Source organism: Sus scrofa, chromosome 16, assembly GCF_000003025.6.
Source record: "Sus scrofa isolate TJ Tabasco breed Duroc chromosome 16, Sscrofa11.1, whole genome shotgun sequence".
Classification (NCBI taxonomy): Eukaryota; Metazoa; Chordata; class Mammalia; order Artiodactyla; family Suidae; genus Sus; species Sus scrofa.
Genome location: NC_010458.4, coordinates 29,130,473 through 29,152,649, shown reverse-complemented (window position 1 = coordinate 29,152,649; position 22,177 = coordinate 29,130,473). Strand labels below are relative to the sequence as shown.

Below are 22,177 nucleotides of genomic sequence, written 5' to 3'. Positions count from 1 at the left end.
TTCTGAATATAGTGGGTACCAATATATCTTAGTCTTTGCTAACAATTTCCCTTCAAGGAAAAAAAAAAAAGTGGAAAATTCTTTCCTTAGAAAAGTCAGAATTGTCAATATAATGGATGAGCTAAAAAAAAAAAAAAATAGAAAATAAGATGATAGAAGTTTTCATTTGGTCCTCCTGCTCCCAGAGAAGTCACCTAATTTGTTTTGTAAGTACACCTAAGCCATGAAAGTTATAAGGGTAACATGTTTTCCCAGTATGTGCAAATTTAAAAGTCCCATAATTTAAGCGTCATATTTGTTAACATCCACTAAAGGCTTTTGTCTCTCCCCACCAGGCTGCTCTGCTCTAAATCACCACATGAGGGATATGGGTATCCATAATGATGGTTTGAAATAAAATCTGGAGTTATTTCTTAAGTGGGGAATGGTAAATAAGAGCAAAAATTAAAATTTTAATTAAAATTTAAAAGCAACAAGCTGCTTTACTGTATATAAAACTACACATTGAATGACGTTTTATTTCCGTGTACATACTTGAGCATAGTTTCGAGTCTATATAACTTAGCTTGCAATATGCTCCTTCCTTCTTCCCTTTCTCTTTTCTAATCAAATAACCAAGTCAGTTAACGAACACCTAATTAAAACCCTGTGTTAGATAGTGCAATTCTATCAATGAATAAGGCTTATTGTCAAGTTTACACAGTTTGCACAGCTCCACCTGAATCTCTGTGTTACTTCAGTCTCTTCCGGTTTACTTTGGCAGATCCCTAATGAGGGCTTTCACCTTGTCTACTAACGAAAGAGCCCTATCCTAATCCAGGACACTAAACCACCTTCCCCACCCACCCCAAAAAGCAGACAAATCCATGTCTACTTGTCTCTTCTGGTTCTAGAACTAGTTCTGCTTAGCATTTAGCTCCTTCTTCAATTTTGGAGTTTTTCTTCATTAATTCTGGCTCCAGAGAGGAAAAATCCATCTTTCTAAAGGAAGTAGCAGTTGAGATGAGACTTGAAAGAAAAAAAAAGAAATATATGGATTCTTTTCCCCCAGAGACAAGCGCATGAGGAATGGCAAGGAGATCTGTCCTGATGGAGGCGGAGCAGAACTGAATTACATGGATCACTTTTACTTTTTTTATTATTATTTATTTATTTTGTCCTTTTGCCTTATCTAGGGCTGCTCCTGGGGCATGTGGAGGTTCCCAGGCTAGGGGTCGAATCGGAGCTGTAGCCACCAGCCTATGCCACAGCCACAGCAATGCTGTATCCGAGCTATGTCTGCAACCTACACCACAGCTCACGGCAACACCAGATCCTTACCCCACTGAGCAAGGCCAGGGACCGAACCCGCAACCTCATGGTTCCTAGTCAGATTCATTAACCACTTCGCCACAACGGGGAACTCCACATGGATCATTTTTAAATATAACCCATGTCTGGGGCCCGAAAAGGAAGGGGATACAATAAAGACATTATAACTTCAGTGACAGCATGGATTTTAGTAGACTTTCTTACACTGGTAGATAACAATGGCTCCTTTTTTGAGCAATATTTGCTTGGAGGCATGCCCTGCACTTGATAACCTACTACGTCACTTAATCCACAAAGACTCAGTGAGGTGAATGTTATGATTAACACCATTTTATAGGGGAGGTAACTGTCACTTAGAGAGGTGGAATTTGAATTCAGCGCTTTCTTATCCCAGAGCGCTTGCTTTTAAACATTAAATTGCTTGGACAAGCCATGGCACCTTCTGGCACCTTGGGAATCTAAATCCTATTTCTTACATTTCTTCCATGGAAAAAAGGTTATAACTTCTAAAAAATTAACTTTCAAATGAACTTCTAGAATACAATCTATTTATGACAAGATGGAATTGTCTATGTAGTTTAAAATACCTTCTCTCCTCATGCAAGATGATGTTTCCTATAGAAATACCAAAATTGCTAGATATGGGAAACCTTAAGGGAGAATAAAACATATTTTGGGGGTTTGGGGGTCTTTTTATTTGTCCTTTCAGGACCACACCCACAGCATATGAAGGTTCCCAGGCTAGGGGTCGAATCGGAGCTGTAGCCGCCAGCCTACACCACAGCCATAGCAACTCGGAATCTGAGCCACATCTTCGACCTACACCACAGCTTGGAGCAATGCTGAGTCCTAACTCACTGAGGGAGGCCAGGGATTGAACCTGCGTCCTCACAGATACCAGTTAGATTCATTTCCACTGAGCTACGACGGGAGCTCCATATTTTTGAATTCTAACTTGTTTTGAAGATGTACCTGGGCATTGATCACTTATCATTTTTTTCTTTCCCACTAACTCATACATACTTTTCCAAGACATATCGTGAGATAATAGTCAATGTCTACTAAAGGAAGTATATGAAAAGATGACAGTAAAAAATAGTTATACTACATGAATTTACCATTCACATCCAAGTTTGGATTCTGAATTTTTAATAATCTTTTACTTTCAAAGCCTTTTCATTTAGACCTTTATTTTACAAACTTTGCTCCGCTTGTTAATGCAGAAATGAAGTAGTCTCTCCATCTAAAAACTACCCTTCTCAACACATACATACAATCGCATTTCTAGTGTTCCATTGATTAGGAAGAACTGACGCACCCAAGAAATACTGAGATCCACCTATGTGCTAGACACTGTCCAAGGCTGGGGTCCAGGGCTGGATGCAGGGAGCAGGATGTACATAATCCGTACATGTTTTGTACATTTGCATGCTCTATTTTTTTTTTTTTGTCTTTTTTCTATTTCTTTTGGCCGTTCCCGTGGCATATGGAGGTTCCCAGGCTAGGGGTCGAATCGGAGCTGTAGCCACTGGCCTACACCAGAGCTACAGCAACGCGGGATCCGAGCCACGTCTGCAACCTACACCACAGCTCATGGCAACGCCGGATCCTTAACCCACTGAGCAAGGGCAGGGACCGAACCCGAAACCTCATGGTTCCTAGTCGGATTCGTTAACCACTGCGCCACGACGGGAACTCCTGCACGCTCTCTTTAAAGACAAAACCCATGTGATATCACTTGCATGTGGAATCTAAACTATGTCACAAATAAACCTATGTATAAAAGGGAAACAGACTCGCAGTCATGGAGAACAGACTTGTGGTTGCCAAGGGAGAGGGGGTTTGGAGGAGGGATGGAGTGGAAGGTTGGGGTTAGCAGATGTAGGCTATAATACGTGGAGGGGATAATCAACAAGATCCTACTGTATACCACAGAGAACTACATTCAATGTCCTATGATAAACCATGATAGAAAATGATTTTTTTTTTAAAAGGGTACATGCTCTTTTTAAGTTAAGTAGTCCTCTGAATGAGACAGACATTTTTCTCTTAAGGCACAGATCTTCCTGGATCACAGCTACACTACTTCACCTTTCTCCTGTTTTCCTATTATTTAAATACACACCCTAAAACAGTAAGTGTTGGTATGTGGATTTAAATGTTAGCAAGGCTAATGAAAAACTGTAAAGACCAATTACTTCAAGAAAAATAACAACATTGCCAGGGATATTGTCAAAAAGGATTAGTCAGGCATAAATCTACTTTAAAGGGAAAAATTCCCTTTAAAGTATTGGACAAATCCAATATTGTCCCTTAAATTATTATCAATATAACAATTTGTTTTTAACTATTTACCATTCAAATAAGAGCTTCAACATATCATACTAAAATTTTAATTACAGTTTTTTTAAAAAATATATACTGGCTATTTCTCTAGCACTGGAAATAAGTACTAACTTTTGAGCTCCGTATATTAATAAAATCAAGGACTTCCTGCTGTGGTGCAGTGGGTTAAGAATCCGACTGCAGTGGCTTGGGTCCTTGCAGAGGTATAGTTTCAATTCCAAATCTGGCACAGCAGGTTAAAGGATCCAGCATTGCCCCGGCTGAAGCTCAGATTCAATCCTTGGCTTGGGAACATCCATATGTCATGAGTGTGGTCATTAAAAAAAACAAAAAGCAAAAAAACCCACAAAAGGATTCTGATTCTTTCATTCAAAACACTCATAATTTTGTGAAATTTTTCACCAGATCAAGAGCCCTTTTTACAGCCATGAAGGGAAAATAACAATTGTCTTCTATTCTGTTAAATAATAAATGTTTAACATTTACTTCCAGAATATTTCAAACTGCATTTTTGATAATAAATTGCACTATTATTGGTAAGTGTAAACATAATTTTAATTTAAATTTGGAGCTCTCAGTGATTTCAGTATTAATGTGAAATCTCTCACCTCTGATTATTGCAGAAGGACCGCATTCAAGTATCTCAGAGTACCTAAGCTTTTGCTATATCTGGAAATTCTGCTGAAAAATATAGTGATGCTGCTCTTGCTGCATGTGGAGAAAAAGAGTAAATCACAGGTGTTCAGACTAAGAAGCACTATATCTAAGAATTGAGAAACTAAAACAAGGCTACCTAGGGTCAAACATTACCATTACCATTTACTAGCTCTGTGACTGTGGCTCCATCTTCCAAGTAAGAGTGAGAAAATGAAAAGACATAACTCATGTAAGCCACTTAGGCTAGTGCCTGGCAAAAATAAGGGTTCAGTATAAACAGACCACCTATCACAAAATAAACTGACATTGCTGAGAACATGCTAAACCCCTTATATGGATCATCTCATTTAATCTTCACAGCACCACCAATTAGTATGTCCTATTATTACCCTTATCTTATATGAAGCTGATATTATGTTAAAGAAAAAGAGAAAGAAAGGGGTAGGAGAAGGAAGGGAGGGAGGAGGGAGGAAGATTAAGCTTCTTGAGAAGATTAGCTAACGGAGAACTTGTTTTTGGCCTCTGTTTAGTAATTCTCTGTGTTATAAAATTATAACTAATTAGCTGAATATTTATAAGCAACTATATTGAATTACAAACCTTTATCAATTACTTAGCGCCTAATTATAAAGCCTATTTATTAGTTGGGAACTTCATTGCTTCTTCTCCTCTCCATCTACTTCATAGCACTTATAGTTGCTGTCAGGAAAACAAAGCTAAATTAGACCTAGATCAGGGGCACATATTTAGTGAGTACCTCTTACACACACAGCACTGGGAATGATGCTGCTTGGGAAGGATGGAGGAAGTGAACCAAAGGATGTGGGAGAGATTGTGCCAACAAAGCTGGTAGGGGAAATTAAAGACATATGCCCCATCACGATGAATAATCAAGACAGGTTTTGAAAACTTAATCATAGTTAAAACTTTAAAATAAAAGAAAATTTCCATTTAAATAACCGTCCACAGCTAAAATACATTTGTGCTATTAACATTTCTTTGGGCATTTCTCTTCCGTAGCACTCCTCTGACCTCCTTAAAATTTGTCTGCATCCTTTGTTTCTCAAAATTCCTCCTCAGGCAAATTTCCTGTGCTACATCTCCAAAGACAAATAGAAGTCAAGAATATTTCCTACGAAAATAATAATTTCCTCAGCAGTATTAGTTAATCTCTGCTCACACTGGTTGTACTTAACATTGTAGATTGCTTTGTCACATACATGCACTTGGTTGATTTATCAATATAGATGTAGAAAAAATGTGTGTATTTACATAATATATGCATGGTTCTTTTGTACTGATGGGCCTCATTTTGTGTCTTCCTCATACAGCTGACTCTATGTTTTGTGTTTGTTTTAATTTTCACGCCTGCCCCGGCAGCATGTGGAAGTTCCTGGGCCAGGGACTGAATCTGAGCCATAGCTGCAACCTATACTATAGCTGCAGCAATGCCAGATGTTTTAACCCACTGTGCCAGGCCGGGGATCAAACCCATTCTTGTTCCCACAGTGGGAACTCCTTCTACATGTAACAAATCAGTCATCTCTTGCAATATTTTAGAAAAAGCAGTAGCCTTGGAACTGGAAATATCTAGATTTGCATCCTAGGTTTCCCCTCCCTAACTCTGTGGTCATAATCAAATCATTTAAGTATCTTAGATTTAGTTTCCACTTTTCTAAAATTGCAATAATTATCCTTACCATAATTACCCCATAAAATGTCTAGAAAACCCAGAAATAATACATGTGAATTTTTTTTTTTTAAAGGCATGGTATTACTAGAGTATCTCTGGTCCTCAGGTAGTTTGTCTCTGAATTTAGTCCTAGAATGAAAAGATCTTTTCAAATAATTAAATGGAATGAGTTGATGGTCATAATGTTGATAGAATCTCAGATATCTGAACACACACCCTACTAAATGACAGTGGGAATTTAGCCAATGAGTCTGAAAACTGGAGAGAAGTCTCCGATAGAGTACGTACAATCACACTCTTATTTACTTATTCTTTCTTCCTTTCATTGAGTTGAACGTAATCCTAAAGGCATACATATCTTATTTGCAAAGGCACTGAATGCCTACTAGTCCTAGATCACTTCACCAGTGTTTGGACAAAACACACCCAGGGACTCAGACCACCCTCCAAACCCCTCTCCAGTCCATCCTCCAGGACCACTTCTCTGCAGGATCCTAGCTTCTGAGAACAGCTAACACTATTTGTTTTGTGGTTAACTCCTTGTTGTCAACCAACCATGAGCTGCCAGATCTGCCCAAATTATTTCCATCAAAGTGGAGGCCATCAATGAACTGTCTGATCCACCTGCAAATGTGGACCTACACTCATCTCTCTAGGTTTCCATTTCTGGCATGAAGATGTGGCCCTGGAGGGTGTAAACCACCACTGGGCAACCACCTGATCAACTTTCACAGAATGGACCGGGAAAAGACTCATCCTCATGCATGACAAGGAGCCTTCCAAGCCCAGCTGCCTTCCTCTTTCTGGAGCCCTCTCCAGGTCTGTACCAAATGGAACAATAAAGTTTCCTTTTACATAAAAAAAAAAACCCAAAAAACAAAAACCAAAAACCTTTTGGAGGTGATTCATTTAGTTATTCACTCATTTATTTTTATCTCTCCAGTGGGAAGAAGAATTATTCCAACTTAAAAAACTGTAGAAGGCTTTTCACAATTAGCTGGACCGAATTCTTCATTGCTTCCAGGATGAATTCCAAACACCTTGCAGTGGCATTTAGAGAATTCATCACTTTTCCTAAAATATATTTCCAACTTTTATTTCCACTACATATTTTTCTTAAACTCTTGTGACTCAGCAATATAAAGCTACTGGATTTTCTACAAATACAACATGTATTTCAATCCGTTTCCCATTTTATCATGTAATTCCTCTACCTAGGGATGTCCTTTCTTCCCTTCTCCATCTGCTCACACCTTACTCCACTTCTAAGATGCAATTCTCAAATACTTTCTTCATGAGGAACCCTCTCCTGGTCACCCTAACCCATCCTCAAGATTGACCCTGAGGAAGGTCAATGGCTGTTTATCAAGCACGTTACGGAAGGGATTTCATCACCAAGCTAAACGTTGAACTAGATTATTTCAAAACTACTTTGTGATAACACAATAAAATGTTTCCAAGCTTAAGAGGAACAAATTGTCAGCATAAGACTGACTCTTTTACTAATACAAAGGCACAGCATGACCCATCTAGTCTCTTTTGAACTTAGAATATGTCCAAGTTGACAGCTACTTTTCAGTCCAGGACCAAATATTTTCATTTCAGATTTTCCTAAGACAAATTGCTATAAAAAAAGCTATCTAGAATTCTCTTTGTTGTTGTTGTTATCTGTTTTATAATATCCATTCCATTTTAGCAGCAAAATGATTTTTTCATAATTTTAAGTGTCTAGGTCTAAGGAGTTTAATAATCATTGTTCCATTTCATTTTGTTTATACTGGAATGTGTTAATTTGCTCCTAGAATCCCACCTCTGGAAGGAAGGTATGATGGGTTATCATGATTTCTTACTGTGATGGAGAAAAAAAAGTTAAAGCATGAATGGTCACAGCTTCCTTCACTCCCCTACCCTTGCTTAGCTTCTGAGTTATTTATTATATTGACTCTTGTTTTGGCCAGATTATGGTGTAGGATTCAAGTTGCACAGTCCAAACAAGCAAACAAACAAACATAAAGGGAGGAGAAGAAAAGAACAGATTTGAAAAAGAAGGAGGAAAAGGAAAGAGAAACTGAGAAGACCAAGAATAGTCTGAATTTTTAGAGAGAGATTTTTGAAGAGGGACAGACAACAAAAGAGGAAGCAGGGAAAGGGCAAATAAGCCAAATGGGGATGAGGTGAAAAGAAGATTGAAGGCAGCTGCCTTATAGTGATATCAGCTACGGGGGATGGCTGGGTAGAGAAGATTTTTAGACTGTTTTGACGTGCTTCATGGGACAACCACTCATGGTGTTTTCTAAGAATACACAGAAAAATAACTTATTTTCTAATGTTTAGATTGAATTTCTTATGTAGGCCATACCCAGTGGGACACCATTCTGACGAAATGGGCCACGTGGTAGTTCAGCTTTATTCAGGTTACCTATTATCATACTTATTATTGTAACTGTCTCTTTAGTGGCTTGTCTCTTAGTAGACCTCAATCTCTATGATGACAGGCATTCTATCTCAATCATATTTGCAACCCCATCACCTAGGACAACATCTGGTAGGTACTCAAACATTCATTGAATGGATGAACAAATGAATGGATGAATGAGCATCTGCTAGAAGTCTTGCACCAACTTCAGTCACAATAACATGGAAGAAAAAAAGTGTAAGTTAGAAAATTTCTTCAAAGTTTGGGACCAATTATGTAACATATTTTTTTTCCCCAAAGGTAAGAAGAGACATTGCCTACATTTTTCTCCAGCAGTGACTTTCACTTTCGCATGGGCAAATTACACATTAGAGCACCCACACACAGTGTCTTGCAAAAGATAACAAATATGATATACAAGGCATTCTGCTGATTATAGGGAGCAAAAAGACACAATGTAGACAGCAGAGATAATAAATGTGTTGGTGTCAATAATTTACTGTACTTATGTGATAATCCACTACAGTTGCAAACCATATTTTCCCCAAAAGTTCAACATATTCAAGTTAGAGAGTTACGTTCTTAAAATATTCTGATTAAGTGAAGCCAGTAGGAGATTCAATGTATTTGTGACTCTAAAGTTTATAAGTCAAATTTTGTTGTAAATTATATTTTGCTTTTGTTGAAAGTTCTAATTAAGGCAATGCATTCATTCATTAGCCAGACATTTATTGAGCATCATTATGTGCCAGGCACTGTTTAATGTACTAGAGCCCAACAAAGAACAGACATAATCTGTATTCTTGAGGAACCTAGGAACGATAAATGAAATACGATGGGGATGCAATGGAAGTGTGTGAGGAGTAAATGGGAGGTGAGCCTCAGCTTGTGTGGAGGAACCAGGGGATGGTTCACATGCAAAGGTAAATCTGGAGCTATGTCATGAACCAGTTTTCTATGCAGGTGAAAACAAACAAACAAATATAAGGACAAAGCTTGGGGCCAGTTCACTGCCATGAGTGAAAGCTTACTTGTTCAGTATTGCTAACCATTAAGAAGTGAAAAATGACAAGACTTCAGGCTAGAATGGTAACCAGGGGTTCTGCATGCCTTTGCATGAAGCATGGAGGGAAAGATTTGAATCCTTCTGATTGAATTGTGAAAGCTGAGTTGAGAACAGTGAGACTAGAGGCAAGGAACCTTAAAAGACCCTTGGAATTGTCCAGATGAAGGGTGATGAGGAGCTGAAATAAGGCAGAGTTGATAGGGGAAGAAATGAATGGTGAATAGGAATTCAAGATTTAGAAACTGATTGGATAAGGGAAGGGAAGAATGAATGTAAAAAAATGACTCCTAGTTTTTGAGATGGAAGACTGGGTAAGCAGTAGTGCCAATCTATAGATTGGGACACTGAAAAGGAAAGGAAGCTGATAAGTCCAGTTTGGGGCATGTTGAGTTTGAGCGTATTTGGGGCATTCAGGTGGTGATCAGGAGCAAACTTCTGGCTGAAGAAAGAAACTTGAGAGGTTTTTAGGTGCACGTGGCCATTGCACATGTGAAGGAGAACATGGGAAGTGTTCGGGATACCTTAAAGCTGTAACCTCCAATTTGTCTACTGTCTAAATCTACATTTTTACATGTGAAGCTCTGTTGAAAACATTGGTTTGCAGACTTTAGTTTCCTTTTCCAAAATACTTGGAAAATGTGAAACACACTTAGCAGGTATCAGAAGCTTAGTACAGCAGGATTTTCAACCTTGCTGACAAGTTCAATGATAGTGTAGTCTCGAAACTTTGGGGAGACACAGTTTGAAAGGCCCGCCAGGAAACTGACTTAACCCATGGATTATCACTGATTAAAAGTTAGGCATATCCTTGTGTATCTGCCTATTTAAATGTATATTTTAGCCACAGAAATTCTATGATCCCTTACTGATGTACTATTTTGTATTTTTTTTTTTTCCCCTTTCAAATGCAAGAATTTGAGAGCCTATGGGCCACTTTACTTAGTTATTCTTCTGGGGTTTGTCTTATTCCTTCATTTGGAATCTATTCCTCCATTGCCTCATTTTGCCTAATTCTCTGTTTTTATATCTATGTATTTGCTGCATCAGTTACATTTCCTAATCTTGGAGTAGAGGCCTGATGTCAGAGACTTTCTACTGGGCTTGGCAGTTCACTCCTCTCTGATCACCTGAACTATATTCTCTAGGGATGCCCCCTATGTTGGCTGCATGGGATCTTCTGTTGAGGCAAGACTGACCACTGTGGACCCTCTGGTAGGTGGGGCTAGTTCCTGACCCAGGTGGCTATCAGGCCCTGTCTCCTGCAGAGGCTTGTAGCCACTGGTGAGAGGGGCCAGGTCCTGGCTCAGCTGGCTGCATAGCCAGGCAGGCCCAGGGCTGATGCCAGCCCATTAATGGGTAGGGTTGGGTCCTGCTGTGAGTCACTGCTTGGCCTGGGGTATCCTAGGACTAGGGCAGACCAGTTGCAGGGGGGATAAGTCCCAGACGCTGATAGGCTTAAGGAAGATCCCCTTTCGGCTTAAGCCTAAGCATTGCCTACGTATTTGGGCTCCAAGATGGCATTTATCAGCACCAGCGTCCTGACTGTAGAACAAGCACCCTAAATTGCTGCTGCCACTGTCTATGCCCCCAGGGAGAATTTCAGCTGCTTCCTGTCTCCATGGAAGGCAAGTGAGTCTGACCTGGTCTCCTTTCAAATGACTGCCTCTGTGTTGGGTTTCAGAGTATGTAAGATTTTGTGTATGTCTTTTAAGAGTGGGATCTTTGTTTCCTAGAGTCCTCCCGTTCTCCTGTATGCAAGCCCCGCTGGCCTTCAAAGCCATACCTTCTGAGGGCTTATCTTCACAATGAAGGATCCAAGGCTGAGGAGCCCAATGTGGGGTTTGGGCTCCTCCTACCCAACTCTCTGTTGTCCCTTTTTTATATCTATAGTCATGGAAAATCTTTACTCATATTATAAGGTCATTCTCTGGATAGATGTAATTGTAATTCTGGTGTGCCCTTTGGAGCAAGTAAGCTCAAGGTCTTCCTACTTCACCATCTTGGCCATCATTTTTAAAATTTGTCTTTTAACACTATTTTATAAAAATCCTGAGGGACTGAATTAGAATTAAAAGTATCTGTAAGTACCCAGATTTATAAAGATACATTCACTGATAGATTTAGAAATAGTCATAAACGTGTGTACTTACATCTCTCTCCCTCTGCCTTTTTCTCCCTATTTACACACACACACACACACACTTTCTAGCTTTGTCCACAGAAAAAGCTTCGAAGCAATAAAATTCCAGCAGCACTAAACAGTCTGAGAACACATCTCTTGGTTTCCAAATACTGCTCTTCACTAAAAGGAACCTGGATTTCCTGGAGACATATTGGCTCAAGGGAGAAATAGGGATGGAAGAAAATATGCTTGGACATAAATTAAACAATAAATAAGGAGACGCTCACAGGCCAAAATGAACTCACAGGCTTAATTTGAGCATTAATATAAATAATAAGAATATAGAATTACCACCTATTGAATAAAACAGTAACCTATTATTCCATATTGATATAAATATATAAATACATAAGTAGGTAGGAGAAACATTTCTAGGATTCTATTATTTCATATTAATATAAGTAAATAAAAATTAATCGATAAGACTTTAAAAGTTTTTAATAAGAATTACTGATACAAACGGGTGCTCAGTATTTGATAATAATTACAGTGACAGCTGAGAACATGGAAAGTATCAATATTTTCTAAGACTGCTGAGTAAGATTTGATAAGGAAAATGAGGTAATATCAGAATTAACTTGCTATAAAAGATTAATCACATTCAGAGGGGAAATGATGACTTTAAGTTGAAGAAACTGCAAATACCAATTTACCATGTGATCAGCGGTGGAAACCACCAGAAATTGTGGGCACCTTGAGATGGTACCTTGAGAACAAGAATCCAGCACTTTCTTTTTCTTTTGTTTGCACCAAGATCGCAAGAAGATATTCTTGTACTGAGATTCTGTTCATGAGAAAACATCAATCAGACTCAGACTGAGAGTCATTCTACATGATAAAAGCCTGTACTCCTTACAAATGTCAAGGGAATAGGAAACAGGAAAGGTGAGGGACTGTTTCAGACTGAAGGAGACTGATGGTGCCTAACAACAAAAGACAAAATACATTTCAGGTTTGATCCTGCCCCAGGAAGAAAAAGACATTGATTGATGCCTGGTCAAATCCAAATGGGATTTATAGGCTGAATGATAGTGTCACTTAATGTTAAATCACTGATTTGGATGATTATATGGTGATAATGTAAGAAAAGTGTTTACATTTGGGGGCAATACATCCTGGAATTTAAATATAAACTACATACTACACAAAAGCCTCACATAAATGTAGGGAAGTACAAGGAGGCCATGATCTATGGTCCAGTGCATATTGTCACCATGAATTGATCAGGGTCTAGAAGAAAGCAATGCACACTTGAATTGAGTAGCTGATGATAGTTTAACAAAGGAACTATTTTATAAAATGGGGGGATTAGGTGAAATCACAGGGGATGGTGCAAACCCTGAGACTAGGACAGCAGGATTCTTTGTGGAAAGGTGCATTAGTGATTCAGGAGATATGAAGGAAATTAATAAAGTCCTACTATATTATTTGACTCTAGTGATTTCAGTCACATCCCACATTTTTCTGGAGCTAGATAACCCCCAAATCATAACCCCAGCATTTATTCTGGGGTCACACTGACAATGAGGGAATGCTCCCTTTAGAACTTGAATCCCTCCTTTATTTTGGTTGACTAGATATTAAGATATTTTACTTCCCTTTTCCTTGAGGCCAAGGGGATATACTATCTTAGATGCATTCACTACTCAGCTTGGCATGCCACAGATTGAACTGGTCCTTAACATTGTTTCCGCTACTAAACAACTCAACTGACAAAAAATTATTTGAGTGACCATGCTCAGTCTTAAGAGATTCCAACTGTTGGCATCATGAAGTTGTAATGAAGAAGCTAACATCTATTCTGATAATCCACATAAAATTAATACTGAGGAGTTCCTGTCTCAGCAGGTTAGGAACCTGACAACATAGGGTCTGTGAGGATGCAGTTTTGATCCCTGGTCTTGCTCAGTGGGTTAAGGATCTGGCGTTGCCACAAGCTGTGGCAGAGACTGCAGATGCAGCTTGGATCCAGTGTTGCTGTGGCTGTGATGTAGGCCTCAACTGCAGCTCTGACTGGACCCCTAGCTTGGGAACTTCCATATGCTGCAGGTGCTCCTGAACTTTTCTGGAAGTGCTTAGTGATTATGCAACAAACTCCATCCAATGTTATTGCTACAGCAATCAACAGATACAAGAGGATTTTTACTTTTGGATTCATGGACAACAATTTAAATATCTTTTTAGAACATAATCGATTTTGAATAGATTGGTAATTGGTATCAACATAATTATAAGGTTATTGTCCAAACAACCCTGCAAGCCAGGGGTGTTGCTAATGCATCCTTCATTTATTGTCATCACTTATCACTCTTTGTTGCTTGTTAGTATTTGCCTCGAATTTTGACTAAAGTCAAAATTCAAAAGTGGAGAACATGGCAAAGTTATTGCAAATACAATCAAGTCACCATTTGCTGTGATCTTCAAAACTTTGTTCCCAACCCCAAGTTCTCAAATAAGCACATGCTTCAAAGTAGGACTTTGGAACTCATTACAACATAAATAATTGTTTTGGTTTAGATGAATCACAAAAGCATTTTGTTTCTTTGCACCAAGATTGCCTCATTTCATTTCATACACATGCAAGGATGTGTGTGTGAGAGAGAAATAAGGGGGGGGGGGAGAGGATGGAAGAAAAGAAAGGAGAGGAGAAGAATATTCAGATATAGATACAGTATAAATAGATAAGGCCAAAATCACTGAAAAGAATACGGCGGTCATCAAATACATTAAGAGCAGCAAGACTATGTTCAAGTCTTTATAGACAATTTCCCACCATATTAGTTTCCTGTGCCTATTGTAATAAATTACTGTGAACTTTCTGGTTTAAAAATCACAGAAATTTATTCTCTCCTAGTTATGAAGGCCAAGAGGTCAAAATCAGTTTCAGTGGGCTCAAATCGAGATGTGAGGAAAGAGCCTTTTTTCCAAATAAGGGAACGATCACAGGTCCTAGGGATCAGGACATGCGTTAGTTTCAGCCTACCACACCCTCCAACACATTACCACCACACCACTGTTACCAGCTGTTCAAAGTCATGAAACTGTTTTTTGGACACAAAGAAGTAGGTCAAGTCTGAGGAAATGGTTGAGATTGAAACAATGGGATGTCTTCATTAATTATTTGTGGTAAATGAGTCATACATGGCAATATAGTCTTTCCTTTTGACTCCAGTCTGAGAGCTCCTTGAAAGCAGGGCCTGGTTTGTTATCTTCGGGTCCCCCACGATCAGTGCACTGCTTCCCATGCAGTAATATGCATGAGTTTTTGTGGAGTAAGCCAACATGCAAGTTACTGTCACGAATCATCTCATAGAACCTGTGCTTTATTCTACATTGACAAAGTCAATGATGGAGGTCAAGATTATACCGAAGTCAACCACTCGGTTCTTTAGTCCTGGAGTTTGCACCTCTCATCCTTACAGCCTGTCCTGCTCCTTTTTCTGCACAGTGTTATATGGCCCTTTATTCATTCTGTCTCATCCTCCTTCTCACATCCACAGAGGCTGGTGACTGGATCTTTTCCCAGTTCCAGCAATATTGCTTTTGAGCAGCATGTGGCAATCGCTCAAGGGTGGATGGTGAAAAGACCCTGCCTGCCAAGTCACACCGTCAAAGCCTGTCTTTAGCTCTGTCCTGGTTTCTTTCTGTTACATTCTTTTCAAAAAACTAGGGGAAACTCCTCTTTTCTTCTATAAACCAGCAAGTCACACAGAGTTTATTTGGTCAGGGTCATTTTTTTACTTTCTCCCTACCCCCCCTCCCCGAGATGAAAGCTTTTGCTGTTTTAATTGCTATATTAAGAGAATCCCTCTGATTTCTGCCCCAACTCCACCCACACTCACACACAACCCCTACACTCACCCCCACACTCAGTCATATCATTCTTTCCCATGTCTTATTTTTTATTCCTTCATTGTAAGGACTTCATCTTCAGACTTTGATTTTTGGTTCCTCATCTCTATCTACCACCCAAAGGGAAAAAATATATTCAGTTATGGAGTCTCAGGGAAACATATAACCAAAGTGGAATCCTGTCATGTTTGGGTCACACGTTGCTCAAAAGGAGACTTTCTTTCAGGCTCCCTTCCCAGAGCCATGCTGCACTAAAAATGTTTGCAGATTTACTACAGGATTTGAGAAGCCAGTTGAGCAGCTGCAATCTCCTTATTTAGATTCAGATTTAAACCAGTGAAACCATTCCAAATAGCTAAAATGTTTGGATTACAATTTTCTTTTACAATGGCCAAAAAAAAAAAAAAAAAAAAGGTATTTTCTTTTTTCTTTTTTTTTTGTCTTTGTGCCATTTTTTTCTTGGGCCGTTCCCTCGGCATATGGAGATTCCCAGGCTAGGGGTTGAATCGGAGCTGTAGCCACTGGCCTACACCAGAGCCACAGCAATGCAGGATCTGAGCCGCGTCTGCGACCTACACCACAGCTCACAGCAACGCCGGATCCTTAACCCACTGAGCAAGGCCAGGGATCGAACCCGCAACCTCATGGTTCCTAGTCGGATTTGTTAACCACTGAGCCACCATGGGAACTCCAAAAAAAAAAAAAGGTATTTTCTAGTAAACATGGCCAGAGACAAAACATAAATCATAGAGGTAAGAAGAGATCATCTCCCTAAGATGACCAGTTTCACTGACACAAAAAGTTAGTAAGGTTAGTGTTATTAATGAGAAATATGGAAAACTATTTCATAGGGAAAAGAGTAGTAGAGGAAGAATGACTTAAATGGAGAAAAGACAGTGAGGCAAGAGGACACACTAAATAATAAAGACAAATGACTTGACCAAGATCACAAAACTAGTCATGGTAGACAGGCTTGGAATTCAGATTTCCATTCCTTTAGTCAAGAGTGGTTTCCTCTACCCACAATTTCCTAATCAACCTGGTAAAGAGTGAACTATGGGTATAGTGAATTTTGATTCCTTTTACGCAGACACATGGAATGGGAGCATCCATAAGCCAGTTACTGCTGATTAAAAACAGACCCTTCTTGGAGTTCCTGTCATGGCTCAGTAGTTAACGAATCCGACTAGGAACCATGAGGTTGCGGGTTTGATCCCTGGCCTCGCTCAGTGGGTTAAGGATGTGGTGTTGCCATGAGCTGTGGTGTATGTTGCAGACATGGCTCGGATCCTGAGTTGCTGTGGCTCTGGTGAAGGCCGGCAGCTACAGCTCCGATTAGACTCCTAGCCTGGGAACCTCCATATGCCGTGGGTGCGGCCCTAGAAAATACAAGTAAATAAATAAATAAATAAATAAATAAATAAATAAAACAAAAACCAGACCCTTCTTGGAATTCCCTCTATGGCTCAATGGGTTAAGAATCTGACTATAGCAGCACAGGTTGCTGTAGAGGTGTGGGTTCAATCCACCTCCAGCACAGTGCAGTGTGTTAAATCAGCCAGCACTGTGGCAGCTGTGACGTAGGTCACAGCTGCATCTTGGATTCAGTCCCTGCCCCGTAACTTTCATATGGCACAGGTGTGGCCATTAAAAAAGAAAGAGAGACAAGAGAGAGAGAGAAAGAAGGAAAGGGAGATAGGAAGGGAGGAAGAAAGGGAGGGGGGAGGGAGCAAGGGAGGAAAGAATGAATGGGGGGAGGGAGGGAAAGAAGGAAAGAAAGAAAGAAGAAAGGGAGACAGAAAAATAGATCTTCCTATTTATAATAGGATGCTGAGTAAACACACATTCTTTGGCTTTATGGTATAAAAATATTTGGAAGCACTGTGAAGTCTCTACTGTAGTGTGGCCCAGAGGGAGAGTTCTTGACTGTGAGAGTAGGCTCCTTCCCCAAAATGTCTTGCCTAATGAGAGGATGTGGGGTCTGTGTATGGGATCTTGAAACCAAGTACCACTAAGTTTGTGGCAGGTATAAAGACAGGTAGTACTCCTTGAAGCTAGTATTATATGGAGTAGTCCTATATTAAGGAAGGTGATTCCTTGAAATTGTACTAAAAAATAGTATTGACACCTGAAAAAAATCTTTCCACTCACCTGTGAGTGAGTAATCTAACACTAAATACTTGACGTAGTCTGACATGATAAAGTGGCCATTTTTTGCTATCCCTCCGTGTGGGTCACAGAGACCATTAAATATGGCTGAGATGAGGGGTTCTTATTGTCCCCCTAATCTAATGTTCATGTGGAGGGCTTGGAGAAACAAGAAGAGTAGGAACCTCACAGCAATCACTAAAGCATGCTTGGAGAGCCAGCAGTGGCCACAAGTTAATTAGAGTAGAACCTTCCATGGGCAGCCAGATCTGGGCAAAGAGGGCAGAGTTTCTCAATACCATTTTCCTTTTGTTGTCTTCTTTTTTTGATTTTGGTGAACTTCATGTAGCCTGTGTTAGTTTTAAAACATAAGTCCAGGAAGCTCCCACTGTGGCTCAGTGGTAACAAACCTGACTAGTATCCATGAGGATACGGGTTTGATCCCTGGCTTCTCTCAGTGGGTTAAGGATCTGGCGTTGCTATGGCTGTAGCACAGGCCAGTAGCTACAGCTCCAATTCAACCCCTAACCAGGGAACTTCCATATGCAGCAGGTACGGTCCTTACAAAACATAAAACCAAAAAACAAAAGTCCAAATTTTTTTTGATTCTCATCATCAAGAGTGGGGTCTATGTCTCCTTCTCTTGACTCTTGGTAGACATATAACTACCTTGACCAATTGATTACAGGGGAAGTAATGCCCTGGGATTTCTGAGACAAGTCAGAAGAGGCCATGCAGCCTCCACTGGTTTTTTTAGACACCTTCTTATGGAGCCTTGTGCCATCTTGTAAAAAGTCCAACTACTCCATGCTGTGAGGAAGCCCAGGTCACATAGAAAGGCCAAATGTACTCTGGTCATTAGCCCCAGCTGAGATCCCAGCCAACAGCCAGACACGGGAGTGAAGATGGTTCTAGATGATCCCGGTACCTAGTGTTGAGTCACTCCCAGCATTTGAGTTTTACCATTTTAAATCCCAAGTGTCATGGAGCAGAAACAACCCACTCCAGCAACAGGTCTTTGTAACCTCCAAAGCATATCCTGTAAGCTGTCATATTGCTCATACTGATTCCAACTTTCCATTGAAGCCAGCTCCAAATTAACAGTTTCTTACTTTCCCCCATGTCCCAGACTCTCCTACAGATGTTTTTACCATTTTTTCAAAGGGTCGAGCATTAATACTGAAATCTTATATATGATTGTATTTAATAAGCATTCATTAATATCTTCTCTGAATTACTTATCATAAATCCATTTCCAGATGGAGAAATGACAGGTGACAAATAACTGATATATGACTTATCAGAAAAGCAAGAATCTAGTTCCTGATGGGAGCTCTGTGATCCCTCCCCAGGGAATGCTTAGTGACTAAACATAGAGGACAAAGAGGATGAGTACAATGAGTGACTTCCACTCCCTATCACTTGTTTTAATGCTTCTATGTTCAGTATTTTTCCCCCAGGAAACAATGCCTTTACTAAAAATATGACCACTTCTCCACAAAATCTATGTAGTTCTATAAGATATTTAGTAACACAAAAAAATGGTGTCTGGTCTCAAATCAATTTATCTAGATGGTCAAGATAAGATAATTTGGAATCTAATACATTCATTGAACACTTTATTTTCCTACTAGTTGAAAAGAAATGATATACTGATCTTTTAACCCAAAAGACTGGTAGTTAATACACATGCCAGCAGAATGCCAGCAGAATGCTCCAGTAACTTATCTTCTGGTGCAACAGCAACACACCAGTACCACTACTTTAAGCCTGGCTTGGCAAACAGAAATAGGTCAATAAGTAATTGATTTTATATTGCAAAAATTCCTAAAAGGTAATTATTACTTGATCTTAAGCTTGATGCTAACTAGAAAGTTCCTATATGGAAGTAAAGAGTTACTCAATACATCAAAATACCTTTCATTCTAGATACAACTAGGAGAATATAAAATAAAGGGAACCTATAAAATACAGCTCACAACATGAACTACTTTATAAGACAAAAATACAAACCATGAGCTGTACAGTAATGACCTATTTGTGGCAATTTAGGAAGAATACTGGACAGGACTCAGAACAATTGGGTTCTAGACCGAGCTCTACACCAATATACATATGGCCTTGGGCAAATCTCTTAAACTCTATGGCTTTTATACAGGCGCACCTTATTTTATTGAGTTTTGAGATGAGTTTTGGGTACTTGTTCTTCACCCACTGTTCAGGGCAGTGTAACACCTCTGAAGGGAAGGCAGCAAAGCCGGTGTACTTAACAGATAGCACTTTTTTTTTTTTTAAACTAATTGAAGTTTTGTGGCAATCCTGTGTGAAGTAAATCTATCAGTGCAACCTTTCTAACAGTATTTGCTCACTTTGTATCTCTGTGTCACATTCTGGTAATTCTTGCAATATTTCAAACTTTTCATTATTATTATATTTGTTGTGGAGATCTGTGATCAGTGATCTTTGAGGTGAGTGTTGTAATTGCTTTGGGGCTCCATGAACTGCCCCCATATAAGACAGTGATTCTTTCCCCTTCTCTTCAGGATTCTCCATTCCTTGAGACAAAATAATATTGAAACTAGACCACTTAATAACCTTACAACAACCTCTAAGTGTCCAAGTGAAAGGAAAAGTTACACATCTTTCACTTTAAATCAGAAGCTAGAAATGATTAAGTTTAGTGAGAAGGGCATGTCGAAAGCCAAGATAGGTCTTGCACGAAACAGTTAGCCAAGTTATAAATGCAAAGGAAAAGTTTTTTGAAGGAAATGAAAAGAGTTACTTGGTGAACACACAAATGATAAGAAAGTGAAACACCTTATTGCTGGCAAGGAGAAAGTTTTAGTTGTCTGGATAGATCAAACCAGCCATACTATTCTTTTAGGCCAAACTCTAATCCAGAGTTAGGCCCTAACTCTTCAATTCTATGAAGGCTGAGAGAGGTGAGGAAGCTGCAGAAGAAAAGTTTGAAGCTAGCAGAATTGGTTCATGACACTGAAGAAGCTATCTCCTTATCATACAATTGCAAAGTAAAGCAGTGAGCGCTGATGTAGAAGCTGCAGCAAGTTATTCAGATCTAGCTAAGATCATTAATGAAGGTGGTTACACTAAACAACAGATATTCAGTGTATACAAAACAGCATTATATTGGGATAAGATGGCATCTAGGACTTTCATAACTAGACAGGAGAAGTCAATGCTTGGCTTCAAAGCTTCAAAGGACAGGCTGACTCTCTTGTTAAGGGGTAATGCAGCTAGTGATTTTCAACTGGCTAGCTGAAGCCTGCATTCATTTACCATGCTGAAAGTCCCAGGGCCTTTAAGAATTACGCTGAATCTACTCTGCACTCTAGAAATCGAACAACAAAGTGTGGATGACTATATTTACAATATGCTTTACTGGATATTTTAAGCCCACTGTTGAGACATACAGCTCAGAAAAAAAGACTCCTTTCAAAATATTACTGCTTGTCAACAATGCACCTGGTCACCCAAGAGCTCTGATGGAGATGTTCAAGAGATTAATGTTATTTCTGTGCCTGCTAACACAACATCCATTCTGCAACCCATGGATCAATGAGTAATTTCAATTTTCAAGTCTTATTATTTAAGAAATATGTTTTGTAAACCTATAGCTGACATAGATATGATTTCTCTGATGGATCTGGGCAAAGTAAATTGAAAATCTTCTGGAAAGGAGTCTCCATCTTAGATGCCATTAAGAACTTTCATGATTTATGGGGAAAGTTCGAAATACCAACATTAACAGGAGTTTGGAACATTGATTCCAACACTCTCAGATGACTTTGGAAAGTACAAAGACTTCAGTGGAGGAAGTAACTGCAGATATAGTAGAAAGAACAAGAGAATTAGAAGTGGAGCCTGAAAGTGTGACTGATTTGCTACAATCTCATGATAAAACTTTAACAGATAAGAAGTTTTCTTAAATGGAAAACTACTCCTGTTGAAGATGCTGTACTATTGAAATGACCAAAAGGATTAAGAATATAACATAAGCTTGGCTAATAAAGCAGCAGCAGGGTTTGAAAGGATTGACTCCAATTTTGAAAGAAGTTTTGCTATGGGTAAAATGCTGTCAAACAGTGTTGCATTCTATAGAGAAATCATTCTTGGTAGGAAGATCAGCAAATTGATATGGCCAACTTCATTGTCTTAAGAAATTGTCACAGGCACCCCAACCTTCAGTAACCACCCCCCGATCAGTTACCAGTCAACATCAAAACAAGAACTTCCACCAGGAAAAAGATTACAACTTGCTGAAGGCTCAAGTGATGGTTAGCATTTACTAGCAAAAAAGGATTTTTAAACTAAGGTTATGTACTTTATTTTTTTAGACATAATGCTATTGTACACTTAATAGACTACAATATCAAGTAAATGTAATTTTCATATGCACTGAGAAACCAAGAAGTTCATGTGACTCACATTTTTGTGATATTCACTTTATTGAAGTGGTCTGAAGGCAAACCTGAAATATATCCGAGG

The 22,177-nt window shown here is 39.2% G+C and overlaps 1 protein-coding gene across 8 annotated transcripts in view; it reads right to left on the bottom strand.

Moving 5' to 3' along the window:
* The window catches only part of MRPS30 (mitochondrial ribosomal protein S30), a 90,130-nt gene that overhangs the window by 48,216 nt on the left and 19,737 nt on the right, over nucleotides 1-22,177 (bottom strand). The gene's annotated exons all lie outside the window — the stretch shown is intronic.